This window comes from Dipodomys merriami, unplaced genomic scaffold (genome assembly GCF_024711535.1).
Source record: "Dipodomys merriami isolate MVZ:Mamm:240054 unplaced genomic scaffold, mDipMer1.0.p SCAF_155, whole genome shotgun sequence".
NCBI lineage: Eukaryota > Metazoa > Chordata > Mammalia > Rodentia > Heteromyidae > Dipodomys > Dipodomys merriami.
The window spans coordinates 1,464,355-1,484,538 of record NW_027202882.1 but is presented as its reverse complement, the minus strand read 5'-3'; positions in this window follow the sequence as shown (position 1 = coordinate 1,484,538).

Here is a 20,184-nt window from a genome sequence, read left to right as displayed (position 1 = left end):
CCCTGGCTTTGAGTTCATCCCAAGAAATGTCAAAGAGATATATAGGTAGGTAGGTAGGTAGAGAGAAAGAGAGAGAGAGAGAGAGAGAGAGAGAGAGAGAGAGAGAGAGAGAGAGAGAGAGAGAGAGAGAGAGAGAGAGAGAGAGAGATAGGGAGAAAGAGATAGAGAGATAGATAGAAAAATGATATATGAATCTGGTCTTGGATGTCAGGAGGAAAGAAGGGAACAATTCCCAGTCATGAGGCCTTCTACAGTGTGCCAGGATACCAGCATCGCCTTCACATGACCACAGAGCAGGAAGACTGTCTCTTTCCCACTTCTCAGGCAGATGAAGGCCCCAGAAACAACAAGGCAAAGCCAGGTTCTAACTCAGGTGCTTGGAAACAGAAGAGAAACAGCCCTGCCTGTCCTTGGACTGGGGATTTGCATTAATAATGTGGAGAATAAAGGAAGGAGAATGGACTCGCAGAGGTAAGAAGGGCCTTCAAATCTGACAGATGTAACAAATCCACTCCCTAAGAACAGAGAGCAGGGTTTTTCTACCCTGTTCCTGCCCTCTCTCTCACTAAACTGACTCTATTGGTAACCTAAAGATAGCCTGAGGCTCCCTTCACCTAAATGAGGAAGGTTATTCATTGTTTGAAGAGCCTGAGAAAGACTGACCGTGGTGTAACTCTAACAAATGTTTCAGGTTTCCCCTCATTGCTGGGTGTGCCTGGAATGAATGAATGAAGTGGTTTGCAGCTCACTTCCTTGTTGAGTGTGTATCTTCTGCCTCCTAATCCTACAAGCCTAGGTCTCTCCACCTAGCCTGGCTTTTGATACTGTTTTCTGTCCTTCAAATACAGTGTTACACTGGAGTTCTTCCTGCTAACAGGGCTAGGGCTTGAATCCTGAGAATTTCATTTGAACCTTGGATGAGTCAATGATGTTTCTTTCCTTCTTCTATAGCACAAGAATTCTAATAACATTTAGAGTTCAAGTAACTTCTCATCACCAAGGTAAACACAAGAAGCTGTTGAACATCTAACCTTTCAGAAGTGGAAGTCAGAGTGTCATAGACTTTCCTGCCCTGGTTGGCTTCACCCTGTAATCCTGAGACCTCAGCCTCCTTAGCTAGGTTGATGGGTGTAAGCTACTGGTGTTCTGCTAGGTTCAGGACTGTAATGACATTGACAATACAAGTCAACTGCTTATCACAAAGGGCTTGGGGAGCATATTAAGCCTTTCAACATTGGACCATTCAGATCCCTTTAGCACACAAGGTTATAATGCTAGAGTCTGAGAGGCTGGACAAGTGGATCTGCTACACTTCAACCTTAAGCTCTGACTCCAATTCTGGTTTACATCAGCGTTTATTTTCCAGGGAATGTTCTCCTAATTAGCAGATAAGAAAAGTACTTTGATTAACCCTTACTTTTTTCCAGTTGTGTGTCTTGTATCAAGCCTGGGCCCTGTCCCTGGGCAATTCAGCTCAAGGCTAACACTCTACCACTTGAGCCACAGCGCCACTACGGGATTTTTTTTTTTTTTTTGGTGGTACATTGGACATAAGAGTCTAACAGGCTTTCCTTGCCTAGGCTGTCTTTGAACTGTGGTCTTCAAATCTCAGCATCCTGAGAAGCTGGGGTTCCAAGTGTGAGCCACCCGCATCTGGCCAATTGTATATGACAGTCCTGGGGCTTATTTTTTTCAAGGCTAGGACTCTGCCATTTGAGCCACTCCACTGCTTCTGGCTTTTTCTGAGTATGTGGCACTGAATATTCAAACTCTGGTAATCATGCATGTTGAGCCAGCTATTTACCACTAAGCCACATTTCTAGGCTCGTGCTTACAATCTCATCCCACAACTTGTCTGTCCAAAAAAAAAAAGGCTTCTGAGTATAAATCATTGAAGAAATCCCTATAGGAAGGTGTTCAAAGATAAATAAGACAAAGCTCATACTTGAGAGAGACTCTAAACTTGTGAAGACTATTACAAATGCCTCCATTTAATTATGTATCATGTTTCAACACAAAAAGTTTTAATGAAAAATGAGTCAATGTCCTAAATTATTGTGTAATTTTATAATAGATGTGCGAAATGTAATAAATATGTGTATGATAACTCTAAATAAAATACACAATAAATGAATGAATCAAAAATAAAATAAATACAAAATCAATAATTAAAATCATAATATGTAACAAACATAATTATGTAAGTATATATCCTATATTACATATGTGTAGAAATATCTTTTCCATTACAGGGCCTCCATTCAGGCCATGGGAACTCTAGCCTGAATTTCATTTTGTCAAGGACAGTAAGCTTCGCCTTCACCCATGGTACAAAAGAGTTACTTGGACGGTGAGATCAAATCCCACCAATGGTAAAAATATTGGCCCAGTTCCAAGATAGTGACTTAATTTTTTAAGGAAAGCAGTTATGTTTATTCAGTTACATACTGAACATTAAAAAAAGCAGTGTAGAGTTTTGTACAGCTATTCAGATATCCTTCCCTTACTCCCAAAGTGATTCTCTGAAAACTACATTGTTTTTCTTTTTTGTATGTTTTTTTATTGTAAAAATGTTATATGGAGGGGTCACAGTTACTTGAGCAAGGTCATCAGTATATTTCCTATTGAGCATTGTTGGCTCCTCCTTTGTTTTCCCCCTACCATCCCTTCCCTCCCATCTCCAAAACTACTCCCCCTGCCAAGCTGAGTGACTTATTTTTAGTTTTGGCTTGGCATGGGGTTTGAATTCCAGTAGTGGCAAATCTGCACTTTCCCTCACATTGCTACAGATTTACCAAGATCCTGAGGTCAAATCCCGGGCTAGGAAAGAAAACTGACAGAAATTCAAAATCAGGGAGCTTTTTTTTTTTAAATTTACTTAATTAATTAATTAATTTTTTTTCTTTTCTTTTCTTTTCTTTTTTTTTTTTTTTTTGGCCAACCATGGGGCTTGAACTGAGGTCTTGGCAACTCTGCCTCAGCTTCGATCACCCTAGGCTAGGTGCTGCTCGGGACCCATACCCAATCCTGGAATCCTAGGCCCAAAGGGCTTGCATGAGGAAAATAAAGTGGGATAGAACGAAAATTGGGGAGATGCAGAGGGCTAGGGGGTTTTATGTTTTTCTCTTTGCACAGTGACCATCCTGGGTCTGAATCAGACGGCTGCAAAATGGATCTGACCTGCCATATCTGAAGGCTGGTGTGCTATCAAGGAAACCATAGGACAACCTGTCAACATAGGCCCTGGCTTCAAATCACGGTCATGACACCTACCAATGGCAGGAGATCACAAGAGACTCATTCCTGCCGGGCGCTGGTGGCTCACATCTGTAATCTTAGCTGCTCAGGAGGCTGAGATCTGAGGATCCCGGTTCAAAGCCAGCCCGGGCAAGAGAGACCATGAGACTCCTATCTCCAATAGACCACCAGAAAACCGGAAGTGGTGCTGTAGCTCAAGTGAGCTGAATCACTTAGGGACAGTGCCCAAGCCCAGACTTCAGGCCCCACGACTGACCAAAAAAAAAAAAAAAAAAAAAAAAAAGAGACTCATTCCTATGATAGGAATACCTATTGAAAGAGAAGTTTGTGAATCGGTCGAGTCTAAAATTGGATGCAATAATCCCAGGACACTGATCTATCTCAATTAATACTTTATTAATCATGAAAAAGAATGCTATTCCCTTAATTGTGGTATAATAAATACCTAAGAGTTAGTAGGAACGTAGTATATGTCATTCAATCATAGATAGGCGGCTATGGCTCTTTTTACCAATATATATTTATTTGTAAACCACTGTCTGCCTATCCATGTATAGCTGTTTTGTACAATCCTGGGGCAAGAGCTCATCACCTGGGAACCACTTGACAGCTTCATTGGCTAGAGGCTGCCGTGCTCACACTCACCCATTCATGAATTGGGACTGTATGTCCCTGAGTTCAGATCCTAGCACTGCCAAAAATTTAATCTTGGATTAAGAAGGCAATCTGTTTTCCTTTTCCGGGAGAGTCCTGGGTGTCAGGCATGATTGAGAAGACATCTACAAATCTAGATGCTATGTGATAGCATGCAAACAATATAATACATTGTTAGGTGTCATCACAGTCAATAAAATAAATGGTGAATAAATGAATAAAACAAAAAAAATTCAATGAATAACCACCCCAAACATAATATAATCTGACATCTGTATGGAAGTTCAATTCTATCTTTAAAATGTATGTAAGGAGTATGCTTTCCCGGAATAGGCCTTGAATTCAGGCCTATGGAACAGGCCTGACTTTCTGGTCTTCAAGCACGATGAGCTTCCCCTTCCCGCAGAGTGCAACAGAGTTACCCAGACCCCGTGTTTAAATCCCAGGCCTTGCAGACAAAAAAATGCCGCACATTCCAAGCAAGGGAGCTTCATTCTCATTTTAAATATTTTTTTAAGTTCACTTCGCCTTTATTTGATACATTTTGATTTTATAACACTAGAGTTTTTCAAAAAAGGGGTTTAAACTTTTACATTTCAGCATAGCACATTGGTGTTTCTATTTTGACCATCTTCCATGAAGAGTGAACATGAAAATAAGAACACCATTTCTCCCTAGAAGGTTGGGACAGTTGATTTTATTTATATTTAGAGTTATTTCTATAATTATAAACTCTCCACATTTGTGTCATTTTAGTTTGCCTCAGTGCCTACAACAAAATACACTAAGGGAGTCATAGCACAAAAAGTTGGGTTTCTGAATAAAAACTCACTTTTGTGAGGACAGCAGGTACTTGTAAGCATTTGGGGAATAAACTAGATTGTAAAATGAAAAACAAAAACATTGGGAGTTGGATGTAATCAGTTGTGGAGTATTTGCCTGAAGAGCATAAGACTCTGGAATAAATGTTTCCTAAAGCTCAAAGTGTTAGAATTTTATGATCTGTATAAACAAAAATTTTTTTTGGTCATGAGCCTGAACTCAGGGGTTGTCCCTGCACTCTTCAACTCAATATGATTAATCTATTGCTTAAGTCACAATGCTACTTCTGGTTTTCTAGTGTTTTATTGGAGATAAGAGTCTCACGGACTTTCCTGTCCAGGCTGGCTTTGAACCACCATCCTCAAATCTCAGCCTCCTGATTAGCTAGGATTATAGGCATGAGCCACCGTGTCAGGCACGTGAATAAACTTCTTAAAGATTGATTCTGAGAAAAGAAACCTGGAATATACTTTTAGTATAAATAATTTATAATGCCATGTTTAAGGCACTAATTCAGAAGTATTTATTCATTGGCTGCTTTTTAGTTTATTTAAAGTTTATTTATATATATATATCCGTAATTAATATATATATATATATATATATTATTAAAAACGTAGATTTGAAGTGTACCTAAGAGCATATGTGCTCATGTAAAGTTATGCAACTGCACAAGCTTCATTATTTTTTTCCAGTTTGGTTGGTACCATAAATTATGTGGGATTTTTCTATTGTTTTGTTCTCTGTTTTTGGAGGATTTCTCTCCCTTTTATCCCCCTCTCCTGCTCCATGAACTTGAACTCAGCTTGCTCTTTCTTGGCTTGGTTGTTCATAGCTGATTTTCTACCACTTCAGCCATACCTGTATCCGGGGTTTTTGCCAGTTTATTGGAGATGATTTCTCTCAGGCTTTTCTGCCTTCATTGGCTTTGAAATTTCATCGTCCATTTTTCAGCCTCCTGAGTAGCTAGAATTACAGATGTGAGCCAATGGGGTACCTAGGGATAAATTAGACTTTGGTTGGTGTATTCTTTCTGTTTTTCTAAGCATGGGATCATCTAATATAGAATTTCGGTGAATGTCCTGGGTCTGAAGTAAGATATATAATACATATGCAAATCTGTATAGTTCTAATAATACGTAATGAATTTAATACGTGTTATAAGTGTAGTAATAGTCAATAAATATAATGAATGACTAATACAAAAAATAAATACCCTCAAAGCAATATACAGTAAACATAAGTATGTAGATATTAATCGTTTTTTTCAAGTGTGGATGAATATTACTTAACAGGGCTGGGGATTGAATTCAGACCTAGGGAACAGTCCTGAATTGCTTGTATTCAAAGAGGGTGAGTTTCCCCATTCTCCACAGTGCATTAGAGATTCCCAGACTCTGATTTCAAATCCCAGGCCTGGCAGAAAAAAACGGACACAAATTTCAAGCCAGGGATCTCCATTAGTATTTTTAATATTTTTGAATTTTAAAAAGATTTATTTTATTTTTTATATACTTTATTAAAAATTTATTATATTTATTTATTCATTTATTTTGCCAGGCATGGGGCTTGAACTTAGGTCCTAGCAACTCTGCCTCAGCCTCCATCACCCTAAGCTGGGATGTTGAAGCTTCTGGGCCCACAGACCATCCTGGGATCTGAGGCTTCAGGGCCTGACAGGAAAACAAATTGAAAACAGCACTGAAAAATAGCCGTTAATTGCAGAGAGTTGGTGGTTTCTCCATTTTCCTTCCTTGCATGGTGACCATAACGGTTCCAAATGACACAGCTACAACCTGTAGGTCACCTGGCATTGCTGAAGGCTGGCAGGCTGGCAGTGAACCCATAGGCCAATCTGGACACCTAGGTGTTTGAATCCCAGTCATGGCACTTAGAAAGGGCTGGAGAGCCTAATAAACTATTGCTTGTTCATAGGAACCCCAGAGGAATGTCATCAATGTCATGGTTGGATGAGTAGTTTGTCAATCAGTCTAACATAAAATTAAACCCAGTATTCACAAGATGTGGATTGAATTTAATTCACATTATGCATTATGCATTAAAAGAATACGTGTGTGTGTGTGTGTGTGTGTGTGTGTGTGTGTGTGTGTGTGTGTTTTGTCAGTAGTGGGGCCTGAACTCTGGTCATGGGAACTCTCCCACAGCTTTTCAGCTTAGGGCTAGTGCTGTACCATTTGAAATACAGCACCATCCCGGCTTTTTCTGATCCTGTGGTGCTGAGGAATAGAACCCAGGGCTCATGCATGCAAGACGAGCACTCTCCCAGTGAGCCACTTTCCCAGCCCCTAAAAGAATACAATTGATTAAATAGACTTCTCACTACATACCTGTGAATCACTAGGAAGGTAGTATATGTCATTGAATACTACTAGATAGACATCATTGGAAGTATCTAAATTTCTAAATATATATTTATTTTTATACCACCGTCTGCATAGAAAAGTATTGCTATTTTGGCCAAAACTGAGTCTCGATCCCAGGTCCTGGGATCCACCTGGCATCTGAATGTGCTAGAGGCTGCCATGCTGACATTCACCCAATCATGAATTGTGCCTCCTAGTTCCTCAGTTCAGGCCCCAGCATTGCTAAAAATGTCTTCCTAGAGAAAGATTCCAAGTGTGATACCTGTTTTCCTTTTCTGTGCAAATGCTGGGTGTCAAGTATTATGTATATAATATGTCTGCAAAGCTCCATGCTATGGAATAGATTTGAATGAATGTAATAAATGTTATAGGTGCACTCACAGTCAGTCCATAAATAAATGGTAAGTAAATAAATAAATAATAAAATATAATGAATCATTCCATCAAACACGATATAAACTGAATATATGGATGTAAGTATAAATCATATAATAAACATGTCTATAAATGTTATGTTCTCCAGGGCTGGGGCTTGAATTCAGTCCTAGGGAACAGGCCTGAATTGCTTGTCTTCAAGGGAGGAGAGCTTTCTTTTCCTCTATCCCCCTCAGTGCATCAGAGTTACCCAGATCTCAAGATGCATCCCTGCCTGGCAAACAACAAAATGGCACAAAATCCAAGACAGGGAGCTTCAGTAATATTATTAATTAATTAATTTAGTTTTTGCCATGCACGGGGCTTTAACTCAGGTCGTGGCAATCCTGCCTCAGTTTCCATCACCCTTGCATGCATGAGCCCTGGGTTCTATTCCTCAGCACCACAGGATCAGAAAAAGCCAGGAATGGTGCTGTATTTCAAATGGTACAGCACTAGCCCTGAGCTGAAAAGCTGAGGGAGAGTTCCCATGACCAGAGTTCAGGCCCCACCCACAGCCCATCCTGGGTCCTAGGCCTCGGTGACTAACAGGAAGACAAAATGAAAACACCACCAAAAAAAAGCCACAAACCGCAGAAGGTCAGCAGTTTCTATCTTTCTTTCTTGCACGGTGACCATCCTGGGTCTGAATGACATGGCTGCAACCTGTAGGTCACCTGGCATTGCTGAAGGCTGGCGGGCTGTCAGTGAAGCCATAGGCCAACCTAGACGCTAGACCCTGAGTTCGAATCCAGATCATGCCACTTAAAAGGGGCTAGAGAGCCTAAGAAACGATTGCCTGCCATAGGAATACCAGAGAAATGTGATCAATGTCATGGTTGGATAAGTAGTCCCTCAAAATGAGTCTAGCATAAAATTAGACCCAATAATCACAGGACACAGATTGATTTTAATTCATAGTTTATTATGCATTAAAAATTATTATTGATTAAATGGAATCCTCACTAAATACATGAGAATTGTTAGGAACGTAGTATATGTCACTGAATATTAGATAGACACCTCTAGCAGTACCTAAATATCTAAATTTATATTTATTTATGTACCACTATCGTCATAGAAAGTTACTGCGATTTTGGCCAAACAGGGGATTGATCCCAGGTTTAGGGATCGACTTGGCAGCTGAATGGGCTAGAGGCTGTGGTAGTGACACTCACCCATTCAAGAATTGGGCCTCTCAGGCTTTCAGATCAGGTCCCATCATTGCCAAAAATTTCTTCCTGGTGTAAGATTTCAAGTGTGACATCTGTTTTCCTTTTCTGTGCAAGTTCATAATATGTCTGCAAAGTTACATGCTATGGAATAGATTGGAATAAATGTAATAAATGTTATGGGTGCACTCACAGTCCGTAAAATAAATGCTAAACCAATAAATCAATAATAAAACATAATGAATCGCTCCAACAAACACAATATAGACTGAATATATAGATGTAGTATAAATCGTATATTTAACATGTCTATAAATGTTATGAGGTGCTTGAATTCAGCCCTAGGGAAGAGTTTAGTTCATGCATGATTCTCATAGGAAATGATAGGCAAGACGTATGTCACAACAAAAATTTTTAATTAAGAGTTCATGAAGTGTGACAATAAGAATAACATTGAGGAATTGGAGGAAATGGGAAAGATCCAAGAATGAATACTCACATGTTGTAGAGCCCATGGGCAGCAAAGATGGGCAGAGCCTGATTTGCTTTATGTTCAGTGCGTAACCAGACCGTGGAAACTTAGGTGCATGATAGGGTGTGACCTTGACAGTGATTGGTTCCTCTTCCTCCTTATTTGCTCTACAAAAAAAGACAGAATGCCCCAAGAAGTTACTATAATTTCAGACAGCCATTGGGCAATATTTTTGCAGTTCCAAAAAGCCCTGGATGAAGTTTACCTGAAGGGGTATTCTATTTTTGAGCCCATTTTCCTTTGGTTGTTTGCAGGTGTTACATTGATTTCTGCAGTTTTAACTCAAAAGGGGGAGCCATTAGAGTAGGTTCACACTCCCCTGGGGGGCACACTTTGGGTGTACTCTCAAGCAGACCAACTTGCACATGCTATGGTAAAGGGAAGGACCCAAGCCCAAAGGCATTATTGCCTTGACCCTCACTCCATTATTTTTCCTTTTCCGTTGAATGCTCACTCGAGCCAATGCTCATCTTGCTCTCTTCTTAGAGGGGTTTCTAGGCCAAATTGACTGCCATTATGGGCCATTCAAATAGACTGTCATGTTATGGTGACCCCTCAAAATGCCATCTCTATTTTCTGCTACGCCTATTCTTGGCGCCCTCCATGTTTTTACTGATGGAGGTAAAGCAGGCTCTGCGTATGCAGCCTTTGAAGAGCCAGACAACAAAGATTCCCACCTTGTCAAGGGTCAGCACAATATAAAGTAGTGCTGGCCATAATTATGGCCCTTCAGGACATTCAAAAACCCTTTAGTTTGTATTCTGATAGCCTATAAAACAAAAAAGGGGAGTTAATCCCCATATACAGTTACAGATAGCTTTGTTTACCATTAACATTTTAAAATTTTCAAAAGGGGCAACTGAATCCAGATTTCAGAAGCACTGGGGACAACTATTTCCTAAGCCCCAAATAAAAGTCAGGTGGAAGGACCCCCTGACACAACAATGAAGAGGACCTGACCCCCTAGTTTCCATGGGCAGGGGATTTGGATGCGTTTTTCCCATAGGGGAGACAGCCCCCATTTGGATTCCTGCCAGGAATCTTAAGTTTTTACCTATCTCCTCTATACAGGAGGATACATAAGGATAAGCTAACTAACAAGGAAGAAAAATGGCTATGGTGGCCTAGGCTTGTGTTTAAAAGAGAAAAGCCGAAAGATAATTATTAACCATCCCCAACGGCAACCAACCCTTGAGAAACTCTTGTGTTCTCTAACAATTGCAGATGGTGATACTCCAGCTGTTGGCTGTCCTGACCCTCCCAGTCCTGACAATGGCCCTATGGAACCTGCATCAACTTCGATGAGTGACCTGGGCAGTGATCAGTGCTGGCAATGCAGAAATCATCAATAGCACCACAAGAGAAGTTGTCCCTTTGACCTGGTGGCCTGACATTCATTTTGATCACACCCTATGTCATTATGTATAGACCATTTAATATTTATGTTGGAGCTAATTATTTTAATGTCACCTGCTCTAATTGTTCTTTTAGTAATTGTTTGTATAGCGGCATTATTGAATCCATACTTATTGTTAAACAACCACCTTTTGTTATGCTTCCAGTTTAGATCTTTTTCAGCCCCAGAGCCAAATAGCTGGATTAGAACAAGCCCCACCTCTGCACTCTGAAGTGGCAAAGACTGTATTCCATCCTTGACAAATGTTAAAGGACTAGTAATGGCATTGCTTGGCATGGAAATGCTTTTGCTGATGGTTTTTCTATGCCTTACTTGCATTATATGTGCACTACAAAACGCTTATGAGCTTATCCAGGCAGTTACATAAGATCAAGATCCAAGTGAAAAAATTTCCCTGAGAGGAATCGCAGCCAGAGACAGGTAAGAGGGGTTATCAGTCTGGCCAACCTAAGACAGGGCCTTCAGCTTTGCTCTGAAGAAGTTCCCGATGATGTGTCAGGCAGAAAAGGCGATCCACCCAACCTAAGACAGGCAGGTTCACTTCTTTAAACAAAGACAGGGGAGCTGTTGGGAGCCATTTCGAGCTTAAAGTAAAGCTCAAATTCATCTTGACCCCTGTGCTCGCTTAAAGACATGTACAAGGAACTGGCTTACTTAAAAGACACCAGGTGCCCAGGATTGCTTTGCTAAGTCTGCAGTTTGTTTTAAAATTTCCTTGTTTTTCTGGACTATAGTAGAATGGCCTGAGTGTGGGGGCCCACAAGGATGCACCATGCCGCATGTGTGGAACTCCCAATACCCAGGCTGCTCCCAGGTTCTGAAGAGGATGACCTTATGAGATACTGACTGTTATATATGCCCAGGAATTAATTGAACTGCTTTGGACATTTCTAACTGTGGTGGGACTGATGATTATTATTGTGCTATGTGGGGATGTGAGGTAACTGGGATGGGCTCTTGGATCATGCACAAGGGCCCACCCTATCCTTGTCTGGCGAATCTCACCACCCAGACTTGCCTCAACCCCCCTGCATGGCCAATGCTATCCTTACCAATGGAATCCTTTTAAAATAACCTTTACAGAGGAGGGAAAAAGATAACTAACTTGGAAGTGGGTCTGCCATTAAAACAAAAAAGAGAGAATCTACAGAGCACATGGGCAGCAAAGATGGTGCTGATTAGGGATGTGAGTGGGCAGAGCCCAATTTGCTTTACAGTATGTAACCAGACCTTGTAAGCTTAGGTGCATGATAGGGTGTGACCTTGAAATAATTGGTTCCTCTTCCTCCCCTCGCATGCCACCCACTCTTTCTTGCTTTAAAAATGGCTTGCTCTGTGTTAATAAAGGAGTTTTCCTGCTTGAGTTGACTCCCTGCTGTGTCTGATTGTCTCCCGGGATAAGGGAGGCTGGGGAACAGGCGAGTGGCTGCATGTACCTTTCCTAGGACTCTGTCTGTCTTTTGTGAGATGAACGAAAACCCGACAACATGGTAGATGGGATTCCAACACAGCTAGCCACATCTCCTACTCTATCCAAATAGGTATTTATTAGCATACTAGCTTCAGCTTATGAATGGATGAATATTGTGCCCCACCCCAACCCCGGGGCTCAATCTAAGGTCTCGGGAACCCCCTAGCTCCTTAGTTGCTCACAGGCTGGTATCCTCACCTAGACCCTTTTGCCAATTGGGCCTGCTAAGCTCTGAGTTCAAATCCCAGTACTGCCAAAAGATGAATCCTAATATGAGAAGCCCATTGATCCATCTGTTTTCCTGTCCTGTGAAAGTCCTGGGTCTCAGGGAGGATGGAGAATTCTATATAGGCAACTCTATAACCATAGGAATAGGTTGTTATCCACGTTGGCACAGTTATGTCTGTCATTATACTCAATAAAACACAAATGCATCCATGACTAAGACACACAATAAAAAGAGTAACTACACTGAATGCATGATGCATTTCATACATATATGTAAATAGAGATCCTATGTGTAAAATAGGTGGGTACATTATTTTTTCCAGTGCTGGGGCTTCAGTTCAGGACCTGTGACCTGGCCTGATATTGTAGTCTTCAAGGATGGTGAGCTTCCCTTTCCCCCACAGTGTTATAGATTTACCCAGACCTGAGTTGGAATCCCAGCTATAGCAGAAAACTGGTGTGAGTTCTGAGCCAGGTTGCATTATTATGATTATTATTATTATTATTGCCAAGGAAAGGATTTGAACTCAGTTTGTGGTAACTCTGCCTCAGCTTCAATCACCTCAGGGTGGTGGGCTGCAATGGGCCCATAGCCGATCCTGGGATACTAGGCCATGAAGTCTTGCAGGAAAACACACATGCACACACACACACACACCAAGTAAGAGAGAGAGAGAGAGAGAGAGAGAGAGAGAGAGAGAGAGAGAGAGAGAGAGAAAGACAGAGACAGAGACAGAAACAGAGACAGAGACAGAGACAGAGAGACGGAGAGACGGAGAGACAGAGAGACGGAGAGACAGAGAGACAGAGAGACAGAGAGAGAGAGAGAGAGAGAGAGAGAGAGAGAGAGACAGAGAGAGAGAGAGAGAGAGAGAGGGGAGAGAGAGAGAGGAAAGCCGTGGGATGGATTTTTACATTTTGTTCCTTTCCAAGGTGACCATCCTGGGTCTTAATGACATGCTTACAAAGAGTACTTCACCTTGCATTGGTGAAGGATAGCGGGCTATCAGGGAAGCCATTGGCCCATGCAGCAATGTAGGCTCTGATTTCGAGTCCTGGTCCTGACACATACCAATATGTGGAATTCCCAATACACTCGTTCTTATGCATCGAAATACCGATGGAATGTGAGCAAACTCATGATTGAATGAGAAGTTTCTGAGTGCATCAATCAGTCTAGTCTAAAATTAGATGCAATGATCCTAGGATGCTGATTGATCTTAATGAATAGTCTATTAAGCATGAAAAGAATCTTATTTCTTCAATGGTGGCATAATAACTACCTAAGAGTTGGTAGGAACCTAGTTGATATACTTGCATCCTAGGCAGATGTCTCTGGCACTCTATACAAACGTATTTATTGGTATACTACCACCTGCCTATCCATGTATGGCTATTTTGTCCTCCCCTGTGGCTCGATCTCAGGGTCTGGGAACTGCCTGGCAGCTTCCTGGGCTAGAGTTTGCCATGTTGACACACCCATTCATGAATTGGGTCTGCTAGGCCCTGAGCTCAGGTCCCAGCACTGCCAACATTTGTATCATGGAGTAAGAAGTGGAGTGTAACACCTGTTTTCCTTTTCTCTGAGTGTCCTGGGTGTAAGACATGAAAGAGAACATGTCTACAAATCTAGATATATGTGATAGGATGTCATCAATATAATAAATGGAATGCGTGTTATCACAGTCAATAAAATAAGTGGTAAATAAATGAATAAAACCGAAATACAATAGATAACCACAACAAACAGGATATGGACTGAACATCAATAGGTAGGTACAAATCCTATCTTTACAATGTATATAAATAGTGTGTTTCCCAGGGCTCGGGCATGAATTCAGGCCTAGGGAGCAGGCCTGACTTTCTTGTCCTCAAGCATGGTGAGCTTCCCTTTCATCCACAGTGCTGCAGAGTTACCCAGACCCTAAGTTCAAATCCAAAGCCTGGCAGATAAAACAGCACCAATTGCAAGCCAGGGAAATTTTTTTGCCAAGCAAGTTCTTGAACTCAGGTCATGGCAACTCTGCCTCAGCTTCCATCACCCTAGGCTGTGGTGCAGCCACTGGAAACACAGATGATCCTGGGATCCTAGACCTCCAGGCCTTGCAAGCTGGGGGGGAATGCACAGAAAATAAGTGGTGGGATGGCCTTTTTAGATTTTGCACCATGACCATCTGGGTCTGAATGACACAGCTCCAAAGGGTACTTCACCTTGCATTGCTTAAGGCTGGTGGGCTATTGGGCTATTGGGCCATAGTCCTGCAGGGCAATATAGGACTAGAGTCGAATCCCAGTCATGTCACTTCTGGAAGATGGGAGATCCTAAGAGACTCATTTCAATCTATAAGAATAACGGTGGAATGTTATAAATGTCACTGTTGAATGAGTTGCTCATGAATGATACTCGTATAAAATTAGACATCATGGTTTTAGTCGGCTGGTTGATTTTATATAATATGAAACATTAAAAGAATACTCTTTCTTACAGGGATGCAATGATTTCAGGACACCAATTTACTTAAGAGTTTATTTATTTATTGTTTTATTGTGAAAATAATGTACAGAGGGTTTACAATTACATGGGCAAGATAATGAGTACATTTCTTATCAAGCATTGTAGCTTCCTCTTTTGTTTCCCTTTCCCATCCATTAACATCCTTCCCCCGCCTCCCAACCCAATCCTCCCCAACCCCCCTTTCTCACCACACCCCCACACCAAAGTTGTAAAATTAGTTTTCAACATAACGACTTGTACATCTCATTGAGGATAAAAACAATAACATTAATTACATGGAGGTATAATAATACCCAAGAATGGTAGGAATGTAGTCTATATAACTGAATAATGGATAGACATCTCTGGCACTCTATAAAGATATATATTTATTAGCGTACTACCATCTGAGTGTCAATCTGTTCTTATTTTGTCAACCGCTGGGGCTCAATCTCAGGCCCTGGGAACTTCCTGTCAGCTCAATTTGCCCCAGGATGGCATGCTGACAGTGACACATTCATGAATTTGTCCCTGTAGGCCATGAGATCAGATGTCAGAACTCCCAAACAACGAATCATGGAATAAAAAGCTGATGGTGACACATGTTTTCCTTTTCTGTGAAAGTCCTGGGTGTCATATATGAAGCAGAATACATATGTACACCTATATCATATGTAATCAATGTAATCATTGTTCTATGTGCCATAATAGACAATAAAATAAAGTCAATACATGAACAAAACAAAAAATAAAATGAATAAATATACTGAACTCAATATGTACATACATATGTGTGTAAATATAAATCATATACTTAAAATGTACATGAATAGGATTTTATTTAGTGCAGAGGATCGATTTCAGGCCTAAGGAACAGATTGAATTTCTTGACTTCAAGGAGGCAAGCTTCCTCTTCCCACACGGTGCAACAGAGTTACCAAGACCATGAGTTCAAATCCCAGTCCTGGCAAGAAAAATGGCATCTCTATGCTATATGACACCCAATTCTTAGGTATTTCATTCGGCCTCCATTTTATGAATGTGATTGTTGAAATGCTTAATAAAGTATTAACTAAAATCGATCAGTGTACTATAATATAATTGTGTATAATTTTATACTGGAATCATTCAAGAACTGCCCATTCAATCATGACATACATCACATTCCATTGGTATTCATATGGATAAATGAGTTTCTTAGTATCTCCTGCCATTTGAAAGTGGGAGGACCAGGATTCGAACTGTGGGTTCCAGCTCCCACCACTTAAACCTGAGGATAGGGAACTCACCGGTCTGTCCAAGAACATCAGCAAGACAAATGATTAGGCAGGCACCAGTGGCTCTCAGCAGTCCTCCTTGATACTTACAAGGCTGTGAAAGGAGGGTCATGTTCAAAGTCACCCTAGGCAGGAAAGTCCTTGAGACAAGTATCCAACTTAAGTGGAAACAAAGCCACAAGAAGAGACATGTGGCTCACGCTAGCCTTGATCCAATGCAGCTCACAGACTGTGCCCAGATCCTGAGTTCAAGGTCTGAGACTGGCAACAAACAGCCATACACAACAATTTGTGCAGCCATCCAAGTAAAGCAGGTCACCCTTTTGTACCCAACTGAATTGGACAGAGTTCTCTGGGAAAGGGTCTGCTGAAGCCGCTGTCATTTTTACTCCACCCATGCTGCATGCATCACAGGATTCCGGCCACAAACCCATTCTTTCCTGGTTCTTTCTGACCAATGGGATTCAAGAATGCTGGCCCACATTCCATGCTGCCCTGCAGCACCAGAATTCCCTCTGTTGGTTGACACCACTACCAGCGATTGAGGAAAGTAGAGGTGGCTGAGTGGTGAGCAAGAGATTCGAGGTAACTTTGGAGTAAGTTAGGATATTGAACTCTTAGTCACTGAGTGGGAGAATAGAGGAGTTCCCAGAGCCTGGGAATGTGGCCAGCCCATCTTTCCCATCACAGCTCTCAGATGTCTGAAACAACAAGATTCCATGAGAGAGCTGAGGACAAGAACTACTACGAGAACACCAGCAGAAGAATACTCCCGTCAGATCTGCAACATTCAACAAAACAAAGAACACGAAAAAGAGAGGGAGGCTCAAGACAAACATCCTCTTATACATATGATAGAAACAATTGCATAAAAGGAAAAAAAACATTTAAATACTTATCTTGGAGTTCATTCCATTAACATCAACTTATCTGAACTTAGTTATTACAAATAAGGGAAACCATGGGACTTATGTTTCTTTGGGCCTGGCTTACTTCACTTAATGTAACTTTTTCCAAGTCTTTCCATTTCCTAACAAATGGGGCAATGGCATTCTTTCTGATGGAGGCATAGAATTCCATTGGGTATATATACCACATTGTCTTGATCCATTCATCTACTGAGGGGCATCTGGGTTGGTTCCATAACTTAGCTATGGTAAATAATGCTGCAATAAAAATAGTCGTGCCGGTAGCTTTAGTTTGGTCTTGTTTGTGATCATTTGGGTAAATGTCCAAAAGTGGGATTGCTGGCTCATAAAGGAACTCTATGTGGAGTCTTTTGAGGAATCTCCATGCTGCTTTCCAAAGTGGTAGAACAAGTTTACACTCCCACCAACAATGCAGTAAAGTTCCCTTCTGTCCGTATGCCCTCCAGCAGCTGTTGTTATTAGAAATTTTTATTATAACCATTCTAACTGGGATGCGGTGGTATATCATTGTTGTTTTGATTTGCATTTCTTTTATGGCTAGAACTTGAGCATTTTTTCATGTGTCTATTGGCCATCCTTCTTTCCTCTTCAGAGAAGTTTCTCATTAAGTCTTTAGCACAGTCATTTATTGGGCAATTGTTGGTTTGAAGATTTGTTTTGGAGGGATTTAATTTTTTAAGTTCCAGGTATATTTTAGATATCAGACCCTTGTATGTTGTATGGCTAGTGAAAATCTTCTCCCAATGCGTGGGCTTTCTATTGATCTTCCAAGCTATGTCCTTTGCCATGCAGAAGCTCTGCAATTTCATGCAATACCAGTTTTCCAACCTTTCTTTCATTTGTTGTGTTTCTGGGGCTCTATTAAGAAAATTTCGGCCTATGCCAAGGAGACCTAGGGTTTCTCCTACTCCATTCTGTAATGTTTTCAGAGTGTCTGCTGTGACTCCGAGGTCATTGATACATGTGGAGTTGATTCTGGTGCAAGGTGATATATAATGTTCTAGCTTTAGTTTTCCATAAGTAGTTAACCAATTTTTTTTAAATTTTAAATTTTATTTTATTTTATTTGAGAACATAATGTACAGAGGGGTTACAATTACATGGGCAGGATAATGCATACATTTCTTACCAAGCATTGCATCCTCCTCCTTTGTTTACCCTTCACCTCCCTTCCCAGCCTCCCCCCTCCCCCCCACCCAATCATACCCCCCTCCCCCCCCACACCGACATTGTAAAGCTGGTTTTGACATGACATTTTGTACTTCTCATTGTTGCAACAGGTCCACCTGAATCCTTAAACGACTTGTTTGTCCCCATCTCCTCCACATGTTATACTGACATCAAATGTAGTGAAAGCGGGGGTTACACTGTCGGGGAGGGACATACAAAGTAACAAAGAAATAGTCTTATAAATGCGTTAGAAACACATGCCTGAAAGAAACGAAAACATTAAAATACATATTTAAGGGTTCATTTTCCTAACATCACATTATCTGACCTTTTCCGCTTGACTCATACCTATACTAGATATTGCAAATAAGGGAAACCATGGGACCTATGTTTCTTTGGGCCTGGCTTACTTCACTTAATATAATTTTTTCAAAAAATTAAAACACCCAACAACAAATCCTCAAAGAAACAACTGCCCAATAAATAAGTGGGCGAAAGACTTAAAGAGAAGCTTCTATGAAGAAGAAAGAAGGATGGCCAATAGACACATGAAGAAATGTTCAACATCCCTAGCCATAAAAGAAATGCAAATCAAAACAACATTGAGATATCACCTCACTCCAGTTAGAACAGCAAAAATCAAGAAATCTAACAACAACAGATGATGGAGCGGATGTGGACAGAAAGGAACCTTACTTAATTGTTGGTGGGAATGTAAACTTGTTCAACCACTTTGGAAAGCTGTATGGAGGTTCCTCAAAAGACTTCACATAGATCTCCCCTATGATCCAGCAATCCCACTTTTGGGCATTTACCCAAATGTTTATAAGCAAGACCACACTAAAGCTACCAGCACAACTATGTTTATTGCAGCATTATTTACCATAGCTAAGATATGGAACCAACCCAGATGCCCCTCAGTAGATGAATGGATCAAGAAAATATGGTATATATACACAATGGAATTCTATGCCTCCATCAGAAAGAATGACATTTCCCCATTTGTTAGGAAATGGAAAGGTTTGGAAAAAATTATATTAAGTGAAGTAGTTAACCAATTTCACCAGCATCATTTACTGAAGAGGCTGTCTTTCTTCCATTCTGTTTTTTTTTTTAGCTCCATTATCGAAGATTAGATGGCTACAGGTCTTTAGGTTCATTTGTGGGTTTTCAAGTCTATTCAAGTGGTCCTGGGGTCTGTTCTTGTGCCAGTACCAAGCTATTTTGATTACTATGGCTTTGTAGTAGAGTTTGAAATTTGGTATTGATATTCCTGCAGCACTGTTCTTTCTGTTAAAGATTGTTTTTGATATTCAGGGTCTTTTATTGTTCTATATGAATTTTTGGATTGCCTCTTCTATTTCCTTGAAGAATAAGATTGGAATATTGATGGGTATCACATTGAATTTGTAGATAGCCTTGGGAAGTATGGCCATTTTCACAATGCTGATTTTTCCAATCCAGGAGCATGGGAGTTTTTGCCAAATTCTAAGTTCTGTTTTGATTTCGTTTTTCAGGTTTTCAAAGTTTTCATCATAGATGTCCTTCACTTGTTTGGTTAATTCCTAGGTATTTTATTTTTTGTGGGGCTATTACAAATGGAGTTGCTTTCCTGATTTCAGTCACACTTTTCTCATTGTTGGCATATAGAAAAGCCATTGATTTTTGAAGGCTAATTTTATACCCTGCTACTTTGCCAAAATTGTGAATCATCTTGAAGAATTTGGGAGCAGAGTCCATGGGATTCTTTGAATGCAAGATCATGTCATCTGCAAAAAGGGAGAGTTTTACTTCTTCTTTTCCTATTTGGAACCCCTTGATGTTTGCATCTTGTATTATTGCTGTAGTTAGGCATTTTAATACTAGATTGAAGAACAATGGAGTGAGTGGGCATCCTTGTCTCGTTCCTGAGTTTCGAGGACATGGAGTTAATTTTTCAACATTGAGCATAATACTGGCTTG